The sequence below is a fragment of the Balaenoptera ricei genome, chromosome 12 (genome assembly GCF_028023285.1).
Source record: "Balaenoptera ricei isolate mBalRic1 chromosome 12, mBalRic1.hap2, whole genome shotgun sequence".
Lineage (NCBI taxonomy): Eukaryota > Metazoa > Chordata > Mammalia > Artiodactyla > Balaenopteridae > Balaenoptera > Balaenoptera ricei.
In genome coordinates this window covers 67567527-67584301 of record NC_082650.1, presented here as the reverse complement: position 1 = coordinate 67584301, position 16775 = coordinate 67567527, and the positions used below count along the sequence as shown (strand labels likewise).

At 38.0% G+C, this 16775-nt stretch overlaps 1 long non-coding RNA gene across 1 annotated transcript in view; it reads left to right on the top strand.

The window, feature by feature from the left end:
- LOC132376390 (uncharacterized) overlaps positions 1-16775 on the top strand; it is a 251195-nt gene that overhangs the window by 3103 nt on the left and 231317 nt on the right. The window contains exon 2 of the long non-coding RNA XR_009506285.1: positions 7428-7481. This is a non-coding gene — a long non-coding RNA (uncharacterized LOC132376390). The remainder of the gene's footprint in view (positions 1-7427; positions 7482-16775) is intronic.

Genomic DNA, 16775 nt, shown 5'->3' with positions numbered 1-16775 from the left:
CTTCATGGCCCCCCAGCATTTTAATACCACATATATATTGTGTATATGTTTATGTACTGTATGCATATTTATGCTTCATACCTAAAGAGAGTAAGTTTTTTTTCTCTCCCCAGTTTTCACCCCCTGGGAAATGATATCACCCCCATTAAGAATGCATGCTTTAGCAGTTTCATTTTTCATATGAGATCACGTTGTCCAGTACAATGACAGAGAGCATCTCTTTTGGTAGCTGTTTCAGAAGAGCAGGGAACTTTAAGCCCTTGGCAACTGTACCCTTGAGTGAAGAATGGGGACGGGCGTTTAAGGTTGCGAATGTCTTGTTTATCCTAGATCCAGGACTCAAAGAGTCATGAGCTTTGAGAAGGAGGAGCTGCTAACCAGAAGAAAAATCTAGAGACTTTTAAGAGGGGCAAGGCAGGGAATGGTTGCTGGGAATGCAACCAACAAATGTTCATTATTCATGTCTATTCAGGTTGAGCTCTATTCTTAGAAAGTGTGTCTTTACTGCCTGTTCCAGAACCAAGCTAGCCCACCCCAATCAAATAGTATTCTTTCCAGGAAGTTCAGAAATAGTTTTCTGCTTCATTATATTCAAAACTGCAGTACGCAGAAGATAGCCAACCCCTTAGCAACTCAGTGAGTGGCTGAATGGAGAGTGGCTCCCCAAATTCCTGCATTTCTTTGATGTTTGGGTTTATCCCGTATTTTCTACTCCCCACATCTTCATTCTAGGTCTTTCACAGTCCATGGGGCTGCTGGGAGGGTTTTAGTTCCAGGTGCCCGCAGTGTGGCTGGTCAGAGAGGGCTTGCAAATGTGGGGTAGAGGTGCAGCTCCAAGGCATTCTCTGACATGACACATAGCTGACATTTCTGTTTGCAGCTGATGTTCTTTTTTGTTCCTGTCCACTGTGCTAGCTGCAAGGCAACTGATTTGATGGTACCCGTGTGTCCTGCAGATAAAATTTCCATCATTGTTTTTGAAATACTTGATATGAAAAAGTTCAGCTGGTTTCAAAATCCATTCATGTTATTGGAAGGAATTTGAACATTATATTTGCTATTTAAATAACAGGAAGAGCTGTTAGAGTTTTAAAATATGATTTCAACTGTTGTAAATTTTAAAATGGTTGTAAAAATATTTAAACACTTTTTTCATTTCCGTGTATGAACATAAGTTCTCTTAGATAATGCCTATCAGGAATTTGAAGAGTTCATCTTTAAAAAGTCTTGATCAGGATTGATAGTAGACATTTCAATGATAAAAGCTTATATTAAAAAGTTATATTTATGAAGGAAAACTTATAAAAAATTCCTCTTAAAATTTTGAAAAATATATTTGATATTTATAAAATTCCAGTGTTTAACATTGTAACGCTTTATTTATTTTTCAAAATTACAGTGTGAGAAAAGCAATTTTTTTTTTAAGTTAAGCCCAAATAGATGCTTTAAAATCTTTTCCAGTTTATTCCAGAGTATCTTACAATATTATCATTTTCAACCTGTGCCATGACATGAAAAAGTTTGAGGAGCACCAAGTTAGGAGGCTGTTGTGGTAGTAACAGAAGTAATAGTGGTTTGAACAGTGTAGACAGCGGCCATAGGGGTTATGGATAAATGGATATGCGAGATACTGAGCAAACAGAATTGGTGGTATGTGGGGGAAGGAGGCAAAGGAAAGGGCAGTGTAAGGGGTGATTTCCAGATTTCTTACTCGTGCAGCTCAGATGGGAAGGGTGCTATTTTCAGAAGCAGGGAAGACTGGAACAAGGTTGGGGGAGAAGAGAGTAAAGAGCAGTTTAAGACACTGAGCTCGAGGTGCCTATGAGAGTTCCACGTGTCATTATCAAGTAGGCAGCTAGTCTTACGAAAAAAGACAGTGCTAGAGAAATAGATACTGGCCTGCTGATGATAATTTAGGTCATGGAAATGGATGAGATCACCTAGGGAAGATGTGTAAAGTGAGAAAGAACAGGAATTAAAGCAGAGCCTTAAGGGATAAAATGTTTAAGGCATGAGTGGAGGCAGAGGAACTGCCAAAAAAATTTGTGGAAAACTAAAAATTATGATGTTGTGGAAATCAAGATAAAAGGGTGTTTCAGCGTTGCATACTGTCAAGAAGCTAAACATGAGAAAAACTCAGGAGTGTCCATTGGATTTGGGTCTTGCCTCCTGAAGGTTAGCCAAGGCGTATCTCTTTGTGGGGAGGGTGTGTGAATGGGCTCAGATGGGTAGGTTGGGTTGTCCACATGTGAGGGTGTAAGGTTCCTTGCAGTATACAATTGAGTCCAGAATAGGAGGGGGCAGGGTAGGTCAGGAGTTCATACCACCACATTCTTGTGAAGGTATGTAGGAGGATGGAATTTGTTGCCTTTACCAGTTATCTTGAGTTAGAAGTTATAAGTATTTTGACGTATGGTATATGAGCCTCTACTTGTATTCTTGCCCTGGACTCCACAAATGTTAGAAGAAGGACTGTTTTTATATATGTTAGGTTTCTATTCCTATGTGCTAGTGGTCTACATGTAGATGTTTCCAACTTGCATTTGCAATTTCTCAAAATTTCCTATAGATGTCTCTTATCTTATCACTTAGGTCTCCGCTCCATCACCTGCACTCAGCTCCCCACCCCTTCACTTTTTATCCATTACTCAATTTTATTTTATTTCTATTCCTGTACCTATCTGACATTATCTTATTTACTTATTTGTTGCCTTGTTTATTTTCTGTCCTCCCACCCCCTCCCCACTCCTACCCATTGGATGTTAGTTCCACTGAGACAGGGATTGATAGTAAGCCTTGTGTTCACCACTGTCTCCTCAGGATTTAGAACAGCACCTGAAACGTAGACACTTAATAATCTTCTAAAACCTAAATGAGTATCTACATTCCTAAGTAAATGCTGTTTAATTTGTTTCAGGTAAGGAATAGGTTAACCAAATATTTCCTGTAATACCATTGAGAGATGATTTAATAAACAGCTAAATTGATATAAAAGCAGCATACCAAATTATTTATCATGGAGATTTCTTAAGTATTTGAGAATTTGGAAGGTGCTTTTGTTCTCCTGGTCAATTTAAATCTCTCTTCAGTCTTAAAATTACTAATGTTTAAGGTAATTCTCTTTCTGTATTTTGCAAGGGTAAACTTTAGTTCTTCTTTCCCAACACTCACTATTATTTAATCCATTTGAATTGTCTGTTTATTAAAATTTAATAATAAGGTGTTATTGGGGCACTAATGATTGCTTTCAGTAGTAACTGATATTTTAACTAAAACATGTAAAATCAAGATAGACATTTTTATTTTCTGAATTTCTGAGGCAAGCTTAAACATCCTGATGTACCTCAGCATCAGCTTTTTTTAAAAAAATTAATTAATTAATTAATTTATTATTTTTGGCTGTGTTGGGTCTTTGTTTCTCTGCGAGGGCTTTCTCTAGTTGCGGCGAGCGGGGGCCACTCTTCATCGCGGTGCGCGGGCCTCTCACTATCGCGGCCTCTCTTGTTGCGGAGCACAGGCTCCAGACGCGCAGGCTCAGTAGTTGTGGCTCACGGGCCCACTTGCCCCGCGGCATGTGGGATCCTCCCAGACCAGGGCTCGAACCCGTGTGCCCTGCACTGGCAGGCAGACTCTCAACCACTGCGCCACCAGGGAAGCCCCTCAGCATCAGTTTTTAAAAGTAGAAACTTAATCAGATAAGAACATACTTCAGCAATAGTCTTCATAGAAATAGTGCTCTTCACTACAAAAGTACATTCATTAAATGTTTTATTTCACAAGCTAATATGTCAAATCAGTGTTCCTAGATGGTCTTTTTCAGAAGAAATTCCAGAAGCAATTTGGCTTCATTTATGGGAATAAATAAGGGTGTTTCATTTCACACAGCCTCAGGGAATCACAAATTAAAACTTTCCACTAAAGTGGATGCCATCTACTATTCATTATTTCAACAAACAAACCACTCCACTCTGCTGAAGTTGCAATCAGGGTAAGGGATATATAGCGCTTGAAACCTGCAAGGCTGAGAGGGCCTAGTTTGCATTCTTATTCGTAAGCAGCCCGTTTCACATTTTCCTCTGAGTTTCCCAGCACCCCACAGAGCTCCTCTCAGGGGCGCAAAGCTCCATTAAGTAAATAGAGGCTCCGTATTTAGAAGCCATCTCTGGGAATTCAGAGTGTTCTGAGGGGAAAACTGGTACTATCAAGATTAAGGTATTAATGAAAAGTTCTGTTAAATTTCTGTCCGGATGCTAATTAATCTTCTAAAAATTGTTAATTCAATTATGTAACGCACTTAAACTTTAACACATGGTACAGAAAAAGTAACAGGGTATTTCAAGTATGCCCAGAGGCATTCAGAAAGTTAAGGGAGGTAGTCTAAACAGAAAATCATACCCCAAAAGTGTTTTAGTTTGATCTTCAGTATTTACTTGTTCTATCACATTTGATAGGTTTGGGAAATCAGTATTTAGTGCTCAGATATTTGAAGAAATATTAGAAGTATTAGAAGACATTCAGGAAGTGGAATTTTGACAACTATTCTTTAATGGAATCTACCTGAAGTGCAGAAATTTTTGTATGGATTATTAAACACATGCTGGTAGTGTTAGCTTGAATTGTTAAATAAAGAAGTAATCTGGTAAGTCTTTAATATTTGAAGCCTGACTAGCCATACTGTCAGTATTGAGTTAAATGAGTTATGCTGTATTCCTATCAATATTAAAATATTTTGTTTCTGTTAATAAGGATGTGAATCATATCGATGTTGTTAAATATAAAATGTCATTCCATCTCTAAATCTTAATGTATTCCAAATGGTGTGTGAAACTATATAGTACAGTGCCTAGAAAATATGTGGTGTTCAAAAATGTTAATATGAATGAAATACTGTATAAAGGCATAGAAATAGATGACATGATGTGACAATAAAAGTTAGTCACAGCCTCCAGATCAATGAGTTTACTTCTGGAGATTCTGATCCAGTAGGTCTAAGATGTGGCTGAGGCAACCCGAGTTTCTATTTCACAGCCCAGTAGGAGTTGAGAACTGTTAAGGTCACATACAGGCAGCAGCATATATTTTAATAAATAATTTTAATAATTCATTTTGAAGAACTGAAAATTATTGATAACATTTTAATCTTGGACCCATTTCCCTGTTGTTTAAAAGAAGAAAGTTAATGGTAGTGATTCTGTTCTGATTTCTAGTACATTTCTTTTAACTAAAGTTGAAGACTGTTTCTAGTAGGGTCCATGGGACAAAAATTCACCTTGGTGAGGATACCTTGATCTTGACTGTAATCTCTGGTTTTGCAAATTCAGTGACTCAGTTTTAGTGATTCACTCAAGGGATGATTAGCCTTTTGATTCCTCCTAGCCAAAACCACTAGTGACCATATGAACTAAAAAGCTAATAATGTATGCTAGTCCTTCCGAGGAAGGGGCTGGAGAAAGGGAGTCTAGTTAAGCGGGGGACAATTACAGTAGATTAACAAAAGGAGGCTTGAGAGGGGTGTTGTATTTAAAGAAACTGGTCTTGTTGTGATGAACTCACTAGTGTCCTATAATATCATTTTATCAACCTGAGCACTATTTAAAAAGACGACAACTAGCTTTGTAACCATAGGAAGGCATCTTATTTTAATGGGTCCTAGAGGGTCTTTGTAGAATCACCAAAGCCTATTTGCCTGAAAGCATAGAGTTAGATTACTAATTCTAGGCTTCTATTGTGCTCTTGAGCTAGATTCTATTATATTACTCATTGTAGCTGCTAGACAGTGCAGTTCTAGGCTTCTGTTGAGCTATCAGATATTTAGATTTCTTTGGGGCATAATGGGGCCCCTTAAAGACAAATGATTAATTGTAATCTTATTTGTCTGAAGAATATGGGCCTTCCCAGGAAGAAGAAGGCTTTTTTATTCATTTATTTAATGAGATAATTATACTTTAGGATTGCATCACTATGATTTTCCTAATAGTATTCTCTTTTTTTTCTTATCTGATCATTTACTACTGATTTAAGGCCAATTATGCTTAAATTTGGGGCTGGTGTGGTGAGATTCTTTGGTTTCAGAGAGAAGAAATTGAAGTTGAAATTTAAGGAGAGTGAAATATTTTAAAGAGTGGAAGGTCAATTAATCCTCAGGAATGAATCCTCAAGAATGTTTAGGAATGTGGTCATACTATAATGAATGCATCAAATGTAATATTGTTATACTGTACGCCATTAAATAGAAATTGGTAATTTTGGGAGGATGAAAAATAGCAAATATTGTCATTCAATTTATGTTAGAGTTTTAAATCTCTAAATTTCTTTAACTTTTCTAGTAAATACTACCAGTTTCCTTGATAAATGGCAATTGCTTAAGGTTAGTATGTCATTATCCTGATCCAAACTGGATGCAATTCACTGCCTGAAGGGCAATTTTATTCCGAGATCAAATTAAGCAATTCTTGATCAATAAGTGAGAGTAAGTTTTACACCTCCTCATATATGCATACAATTCAAAAGTTTATTAATCCATATAAGCCATCTTCATTAAAAGAAAAACAATAGCATATTTGAATTGACATATGGTGGTTATTAAACATAACAAAAATGGAGTCATCTTTGGTTTCAATTTCATATAATATTGCTTACCTTAACTTTCCTGCTCAGAATTGATTTCTACCTTTTTCTAAAGGACTCATATCAACTTTAATAAATGTCAGATTGATCCCCTTAGGAAAACAAAGAATGTGTTATTTCCTGTGTCTCTAGCTTAATTTATTTAAAAAAGATATCATCAGAATTGATAATTCACCTCCAATTGAAGCATATTGAACTGGCATGCAAATGATTTCTGAAAGCAACAAAATTTAGCTGTAGGACCATAATAAGATGTGAAATCTGGATTAAAAATTTAGCCTTTAAATGCCATTAGATCTTGAGAAAGAATGTGGGTGATTTAGGATATGTGGAGAACAAGAAGTTAAATGACTTTATTTCTTTCAAGATGCTTTTTTACTTTAGATTTTTTATTGACTGTATAGTTGTGTTCATATTAGGGAAAATCGTTAAGGTTTAATCTGTTCTATTATTCTTGATACTTTATGGCTAAAACAGAGTATGTGACTATCTCTTATGGAAGAAAAAGTGCTGCATAAAAGCTCTCCCCTCTTAGCTAGGTTGTCAAAAGTGAAATTTAGAAAATAAATTAATATTCAAAGCTCAGTGTAACTGGGCTCTTATGGCTGTGTGTGGTATTCTGGTGTATCTGTTTCTGTATAGTTGAGTCCTAAATCGTTTATTCACTCCCTCATCAACAACAGCGATTTATTGAGCGTAGACAGTAGTGGCCGCTATACTATAGTGCCTTTAAAGGGTATTTAGCCTAGTGCTAAGAAGTTACAGTTATATTTTACTTTCATATCCTCTCTGTATTCTAGGGCCTCTTCTGCTTACATACCAATTGCTGTTACTTGCCTGGTGTAGCAGACACTGTGAGTACTCCAACTTATCCCCTCAGATTCTCTTACTACTTCCACACATGCCAGCTTGACTTCCAGGGGCCAGCAACTACATCTCTGTTGGGGGGCTAGCCTTGGGTTGCCAAAATCCATTTTGTCCACATGCCTGGGTAGGCTGAAAGTGAATGGGAATTAATGTCCCTCAGGTGATGGCCCTTAACCCAGTGGACCTGTGGTGTAAACGTATAAATTCCCAGGCTCTTCACCCCTTTGCTGGAATAATTCTAGAGCTTCTCTGTAGTATCCACTGGGGTAGTTGGCTTAATAATACACCATGTATTGACTTCCTTTCATTTTCTATGTCATCTTCCCATTTCCCTGTTAGGGTCACTGTTCTAAATAAGCTATGTTGCATTCAATCCCTGTTTCAGGATTTGCTTCTAGGGGAAACCCAACTAAGAACTTGTTACTCTCCTAACAATCCAGGTAGAATCTTGGTTGTGGCAGTGCAAGTCTACAAAATACAAATAATGAGTAGGATTTTTGTATCTTTTTTCAGGCCTGACAACTATATACCCCAACATATGACTGCCAGAATCTTTCTGGGTATATTTGATTGTAGATTCACATTCCCATAAATACGTATTGGATTAACTGGTTTCATTTTGAGATCACAAAGTGATCCACCAAATTGTTCACTTTAAATAATGGAAATAACTGGATAGAGTGATTATGTATGTCTTTCTTCAGCTGAACAAAATTTATTGAATATCCACTATGTGCCAGGCACTATTCCAGGCTTTAGAGATACAGCAGTGAATAAGACTAATGATTACTTAGTCTTACCTGTCTGCCCTCATGAAAGCTTGAAGTTGAGCTTATTTTATTGTTTCCAGCTATATTTAGATGCTGTTCTGCAAATGTGTGCTGTTCTTGCAAATCTTTTTTTTTTTTTTTTTAACTTAGTTTTGGCTGCGTTGGGTCTTAGTTGCGGCACTCAGGATCTTTTGTTGTGGCACGCGGGCTTCTCTCTAGTTGTGGTGCATGGGCTCCAGAGTGCGTGGGCTCTGTAGTTGTGGTGTGCGAGCTCAGTAGTTGTGGTGCGCGGGCTCAATAGTTGCAGCGCACGGGCTTAGTTGCCCCGCGGCACGTGGGATCTTAGTTCCCCGACCAAGTACTGAACCCACGTCCCCTGCATTGGAAGGTGGATTCTTAACCACTGGACCACCAGGGAAGTCCCTGTTCTTGCAAATCTTAATAGTTGTTAATAGAAGGTTATTGGTTTTACACAATGTGTTTAATTTTTTCTCCTAGTTCTTGCATTGCAAGACTCAGAGTTGTAATACGTTTCTTCTGTCATACTTTTCTATATTGATTGCTGCTTACTGATTTTGCATATCTCATTGGTCTACTTAATTAGTTCTTTTTTTTCCCTCTTCAGTTTCAGTCGTTCTCTTTCAAGAATTCTCTTTCAATAATGACTTTTCATTATTGTAGAATTTTGTTGTTTCAAGGTGTATTTTATTATTACACTGATCTCATTAAGGTTGACATTTTTCAATATTCTCATATTTGGTTCAGCCATATTTTACTTAAGATTTTTAAAGTTTTTTATTAAGTATAAAAATGCTCAAAACTGAATACATTTTTGATTAAGTCAATAAGTGGTTCAAAACAAGTAGTTCTTAATACTATACTGAATAGTATATTATCAGTTTGAAATAAGCTTTCCACATTGTGGCAATTTTCAACGTAATTTAAAAATATGTTAAGTTAAAACTTTCTTAGATATGCATAAAATTCTTGTAAATGGTTACTGCCTTCCTGTCACATGTCAGGGTAAACATATATAAATTCTCTACCATATATAAATTAAAAGCTATGTTTTTTTCATGTGCGTGCATTGCTTGGAGTGTTCACCTGAAACTTGCACTCAGCCAAAACTTGAGGAAACATTACAGAAAGCTTATGTGTGTTGTCTGTTATTTGAAGGTTTGTACTCCTGTAATATGTGCGTTCCTTAAAAAAAATATTACTCTGTCTCAGAAACTTTCACATCTTCTCCTCTCCGTCTTGACTATCTCTGCTCCCTGATACTTCACGTGGTCACAACTTAAATGACATTTCCTCAGAGAGACATTTTCTCCCCACTTAGTTTAAAGTAGATCTCCTTAATATTCTGTCAAAGAACCCTATTTTTCATAGTATTTGTAATAAATTCTAATAGATATATGTATAAGTATTTGTTTTTTAGTGTTTATTTACTAACTTTCCCACCACTGTAAGCTCTATGAGGTCAGAGACTATATTTGTTTTGTTCACCACTGGATTACTCAGTGCCTGGCATAGTGCCTAGCACATCGTAGGGACTTAAATATATTTGTTGCATAACTATGTGGCTTGACCCAGGCTCTTGAGATGTAGCTTCTACTGTCTTAACCCTTTTTTGAGCCTCATGCCTTCCAAGTCAAGGACCCTTTGTGCCCTCTCCTTTAGCTATCTATTCTAGGGGTCATTCTGGTATAGCAGTCATCATCTATTTATGTGATAGCCTGGGCCTCAGGCACCAAACTGGGAGAGTGATCACAGAAACCGAAGCAGAAACTCCACCCTTATAATTAGAACTTCCCAGAGTTGAAATTGAAAGGGGCTGGGTAATCCCAGAAGCCCATTGGTCATCACAGGGGCTCCAATCCCAAGCATGACTGTGGGCAGAAGAGGCTCAGGCAGCAACCTGGAAGCCAGTGATGAGACTGGGAATATGGGCAAGTGTGTCAGCTTCTAAGCTTATGTTTTGGAGTATGATGTGTGTATGAGTTGGCAGGGGTGGTGGAAGGTTGTATACTGAACAACTGTATCTGTTTTCATACTGACTGCCTAACACATGGAATATCTGGATAAGCAGGAAGAGGTTAGAGAATCACTGTAACCTGGGGTGCTGGGAGATGCTCGGGGAGTCAGAGGCAGGGAAAATATGAGCTAACATACTGATCTCGCCTATTCCTATCCCATTCTGGTTCTTTGTTGGTTTTAAATGTGGCATAGACACTTCCTATCTTAGCCGTCTCTGGTCCCTTTTAGACTTCAGACCTTCTTAGATGCAAGGAATTAATTTTTCTCCCCACCATTTTATTGTGAAAAATCTCAAACATACAGCACACTTGAAATAATTTTATTGTGAACACCTATGTATTTACCACCTAGATTGTATCAGCATTTTTTTATTGTTTTATCACATCTCTGTCCATGCATTTAGTCTTTTATCCACCCATTAATACATCTTAATTTTTGGTGTATTTATTGATGAAAGTATATTGCAGGCATTGGTACATTTTCTCATAAATACTTCAGCACTCATTAACAAGAGTTCAGTATTTTTTACATTTTTTTTCCTCTTGAGGTAAATTTTACATATGACAAATGCACAGGTCTTTAGTTACATTTGTTGAGTTTTGATAAATGAATACATCTATATAATCTAAACCCTATTGAGATACAAAACATTACCATCATCCCAGTAAGTTCCCTCATGCTCTTTCCCAGTCAATTCCTGCCCCAACCCCTAGAGGCCAGGGCTGTTCTGTTTTGGTTTTTAAAATCATAGTTTCAAGATGTTGATTTGTACCAGTTAGTATCATTAATGAGCCCTCAAATAATCTTTCTTCAGTTGTTACCTGTTCTTCTCATGATTCAAATAGGAAAGAGCTCTGCTTCCAAAATTTGAAATCAACCAAAACTGGAAAAAAAAAAAGAACCTGGCACAGCGCCAGCTTTGTAATGACTTTCTCTAGTTAGGCCTAGTGTTATGCGATCTAATCCATGTTTCCTCAGGGTGCAGGAGACACAGAATAAAAATAGGGTCAAAGGTCACAAGGTCACACTAACAGAAACAATACAGTATTTCTCTGGTTATCACCTCCCCTCCATTCTCCCAGGTCCATTCTGAGGTCATTCTGGCCTTTTAAATTCTTACCAGTCTCCAAACATGTCTCGCATAGGTTTCCTAACACGACCCAAATCATCCCTCTCTGTTGACACTAGCTTGTTACACTTATTTGGGTCAAACTGGTACTCCTAAAGTCTCTGCTAACCTAAAGATAAATTATTTTCCAGGAGCACCCTTGGGCTCTTTCATAAAGAGGACATTGGTGGCCAAATCTCACTTGACCTGTACATATACTTAGACATGTCTAAATTTTCTGTGGATTCATGGCTCAGCTTCATCTTGGTGTCTGTTGCTACTATCACAAATGACATCCTTCAAAACTAAACCATTGGTAAGGGCCATACCTTTTTTCTAGCCTTTACTCCTCCAATACAATGGGAAACACTTTATTTTTTATGTTGGCCTTTAGCTTTCATACATTCCTTTTCATGTATTAAAGTACAGACTTTCATACCTTAAACATTGACACACCCACACTACCTTCTGTACACTGAATTTGGACTCTTCTAAACCATCTTATCAGCAGTGATTTTGAAATAGTGCAGGGTTGGCACTAACTGTCAGCCAAAAATTTAGCTTCACCTATTTTCTTGGCCTAATCCAAGCAGCAGTATTTATTTAATATTTGAATATCCTATTATATTTTATCCTTATTTGAAAATGAATTCACAATAGAAGAATGAAAGGGCTGGTAAGAAACAAAGGCCTAAGTATCTTAATAACACATTTGGGACAAAGATTAAAATTATTAAATGAGCTGAAAGCAGCGATTTGTCAATCTCAGAGGTTCATTAGACTTAAGTGGCTAGTCTATATGTTGAGGTATATTTTTTAAAAAAGAAAGGACATATTGGGATGCTTTAGAAAGATACCATCAAAGATTAGGTCAAAAAGGTAAATATAATGAGAGATTTTGTAACATTTTGTAGCTCTTTGAGAAGAAAACTCTGTTAAAGTAGTTTATTATATTGTAATTTTCCTGCTACTATTTATCACAATTTATAAATGATAAACATACTAGGTGATTATTTATCCAGTGTAGATTTATCCCAGTACACTATAATCTCCCTGAGGATTTTTTTTTTCTTTTTTTTAACCGCATTTCCATAAGAACCTAGCAAAATGACTAACACTTAGATGGGTTCAATAATTGTGTTGAATGAATTAGTGAATTTGTGTAAATATGCCTATAGAAAGCTACTCTGGTTTTGGACTGAAAGATATGCATATTTTAAATATTGATAGACACAATCAAATTGCTCTACAAAAAGCATAGATTCCATTCTTGAGGCATTGGGAAAATCTGAAAAGGATATAGGTTTGTTTTCTAGTGAAGAAATTAATAGGCTAAAAAAAAAAAAAAAAGGAAAGCCCCATTTTATTGTGTTTAAAATGTTGGGGTAGAGAATTATATTGTATTGAGAAATTGTGTTTTAAAATTTTGGCTTCTTATAGGTTGGTAGTGTTGTTACTCTGGGGTCTAGATGTTGGCCAGGTGGAGAGTAGGAAATGTATTTTAGATAGAAGGAAGAGCAAGTGCAAATATACAATATAAAAGCAAAAATCCAAATATTCAACAATAGAGATGAGATTAGATAACTTGTATACATCCATACTTTGGATAATGAATGAGGTAGTGCTGTAGGTACTGACATAGAAAGATATTATATTATTGAGGGACAAAACACTGGCGATATGATCCTGTTTTCTTGAAACAAACACTCAGTGTGGGTGTGTGTTTGCCCACACAAGCTTGTATGTGTGCCCACAGAGAAAAAGTGTCTGGGAGGGTACAAACCAAAATGTTAACTGTGTTATTCCTGGGAAGTGAGTGGTTTGGGGTTGAGATATAGAGATTTTTAATTTAATATATCGATACCTCAGTTTTACTTTTTTTTTTTTTAACAGTCAACCTGCATACATTTTGTAATGAACTATTTTCTAAAGAAAAAAGAGAATGCGGTATGTGGAAGCATGGTGGGCTGCTCTTAAGGTGCATTTGTTAACAAACGTGCAGGAAGCATCAGAACATTTCTTACGGCAATTCTTTACTAGACTTATACAAAATAGGTAAGATTAGATTAGTGGTTTTCTAACATTTCTAGAGACATGGAGTCTGTTGTTTCAGCTCAATCATAGGCAGAATTCCTGTGTGTGAAAACGACGAAAGCAGAGTCAGTTGGTAGAAGCTGGGAGTGAGGGGCTTCTCTCGGTGTTCCCCTCCCCTTATAATCTTTTGACAGCCCCTAGGGCTCTGCTGAACACAGTTTAAAATACACTGGTCTCTTCCCGGGATGCTTTTGATTTAGTCCTTCCTGAAGGTCAGAGGGATATACCAGCTCTGTGATTCTAAAGCACAGAGAATAAAGAATGCCTACAGGTAACCCCGGAATTCTCTCTTGCTTTACAGAAAACACGTTTTGAGCAGGAAACATTTGTATCATGTAAGATATTTCCAGATGTACAATAGAAGAGAAATTTTTTATTTTGCATTTCTTGGCTTTGGAGTCTTATAATCTTACTTCTTAAATTCCAAGCCCTATGATCTATGCCCTTTGTATATTCTGAAGGTGACTAGAACGGCTTTGTTAAACCAACAGTTATGGGTTCTATAAATGTCTGGCTGCTCTGCCAGTCTTAAATGTAATGAGACAAATAGCTTAAAAAAATAAAACATTGTATTTATCTAAGAATGTGGCTTTTCCAGGTCCAAGCAACTGAACAAAGAACTACATTTTAAAAACCCATGAATAGTATTTAATAGTGAAATTTAAACCAATTTTTTAAAGAATTATTCTTCTTTTAGTATGTGCACATAATTTTATATTTACTGTTTTGTGCCTAACATTTGATTTCTGGAATTATTTGTAGTACTAGAAGCACAATTAATATCATACATATATTGATATGTTTAACTTGTTAATAAAACTTAAAAGTTATTTTCATATAAACATGCTAGTGTGTTTAAAATAATAGAGAAAGCATATTATCACATTTTATTCACATAGACCCAAGTTTTTGTTAATGGCTTTATTTATTTTTATTTAAAATGTGTGTGAGTGTCTATATAGTAGAGGGAAATAAAACAACCATAATAGAGAAGATGAAAAAAAAAAATCTCATGTCCCCACAAGGTGGTACTGTGGTTCTTTTACTCTTTCAAAAATCTAAGCATAGAATTGATATTTCTCCACTTGTTTTCCTTCCCCCAACATTTTATAAGTGATCTTCAATTAGATTTTAATGAAAATGAGAAATAATTTCAAAGGAAACTTGATACTTTTCGGTTTGAGGTAACTGGCAAGTAATCAAAAATCTCTATTTAGCTTTAGCTTTTTTCTTTTTAAAAAATTCTTATACAAATTTTGGTTATAGTTTATGGTATTTTATTTATACTCTTTATACTATATATACTATGATAGTGTAGAGTGGTTTTTTGTTATAAAGAAATAATGTATTTTCAGGCATCTTTAAAATGTTTCAATAAATGAGCATAAGTGCAGCTCATTTTTAGGCAATTCAAGTTTTAGGCAATTCAGTTTCCTCTCTCTTCTAACCACTCAATAAGTAAGAACTTGATCTAAATCTCGGTTTTATAGGTAAAAATTAGAGAACATGCTTTAAAAAAAATACCACTTGAGTGTATCTTGTGCTCTTTTTACGCTGTATCTTTCAGCGTATTTGAAGATTAAAAAATATGTTTACATGTAAGTATGGAACATCATGTATGAATTTGCTTGTCTGTTAGTAAAAATTCAAGACGAGTAATTCAGGACTGGATTCCGGTTTCAGCTTCTAGGTTCCGTTCGCGGGTCGTTTGGGGACGGTTGCTGAGCCCTTGAATAGATTTCTGGGCCCGGCGTCGAGGACACGGTGACAAAGAAGCCACCGCGGCCCCTGCCCTCAGGGCAGCGGTGGTCTCAGGGGTCCCGCAGAGGAGAAATTTAATGGTTGGAAGTAGGGCGAGGGGACTTGTTTCTTGAGACCGTGTTTACAAAGTAAGCCGAGTCCTTCCTTGACTGCCCGATTATTTGGGGTGGCCCGGGGAGGGGGCCGATGGAGATTATGGGCATTTGTCTTGGGGACCCCAGGGTGTAGGAAGTGGAAACAAATCTTTGATGAATTTGCTGGCTACAATAATGAGTCTGGGAGGAAAGGGAGAAATGAAAGAAGAGAAGAAAGAGGATTCTTCGAGAAATTGGGGAGACAAAACCAAGGGAAAACTTACACGATGAAAAATGATAGTAAAAGCCAGAGGAAAAATAAGGCAGAAAACAGAAAAGAAGAAGCAGAATCGAACGAAGACGGGGCAGGGCACTAGGAGCTCGAGGCTGGGCATCATCCATCCTTTCATTTCATCCCACAGGGAGCCCGCGGAAACAGCATCTTCGGTCCCGCTTAACGGGTGGGAAAACATCGACCTTAAAAGGTTGGGTAACTGCTCAAGGTCACCGCGCTAAGTGGCAGAACCAGGATTCTCACCGCTCCTCGACCGGGATCTGAGCTTTGGCCGGATCGCGCCGGCCGTCCGGGAAAAAGGACTAGCAGGGCTGGTGATGCGCGGCCCCGGGCCGGGCTGGAGCCGTCGCACCAGGAGCGCGCCGCGGAGGTGGCCGGGCGGGGAGAGGTCATTACCTCCCCAAGCAAGAGTGCTTCTCAGGGGTGCGGTCCGGGGCCTCTCCTAGCCCGAGTCAGGGCAGAGGAGCGAGAAGAGAGCGGCCCCGGACTTCGGCGAGGTGAGAGGCGTCCCATCCCTCGGCTCCCCGTTGCGCAAAGGCTCTTCGTGCATCGCACTCAAGGTCCCCTAGCCACGCCATCGCGGGGTGCCCCCCTCTCTTGCGGCCTGCAGCACCGAGGGCTGCGGGCTGGGGCTGCACGCGGTGAGTGCTGAGTTAAACCACACGCCTCGGGGCTCAGGAACCCGGCGCGGACGACGGTTCCCGGCGCGGGGCTCAAGCTCCGCGGTAGGGCGGCCCTGTCAATGAGGCTTGACTCAGACCCGAGGAGATCGCGGGTATTTACCAACCTAACGGCAACTTACGGGAATATACAGATACATAAGACTAGGGACGTATGTACCTCATAGGGGGTAAAAACAAAACAATCACAAGGAAGAATAATACCCAAACGGTCTGCACTGTAAATGGATGCAGTTTCATGTTCTGAGCACCCTTTTCGATGAAAAGCTCCTGCCAATCCTTAGTGATTATTCAATGATTATTAATTGACGAGACACCTTTCACCTGAAAATGGCTTGTCTGCATTGTCTTCCTTCGCAGAGAACTGCGAATTAAAGTTTCTTTGTTAGAGAGAACAAAGAAGAATCCAAATTATTTTAAGGAGGCTTAACATTTGACTTGGCAAACCGTTTTGCTAGAGAT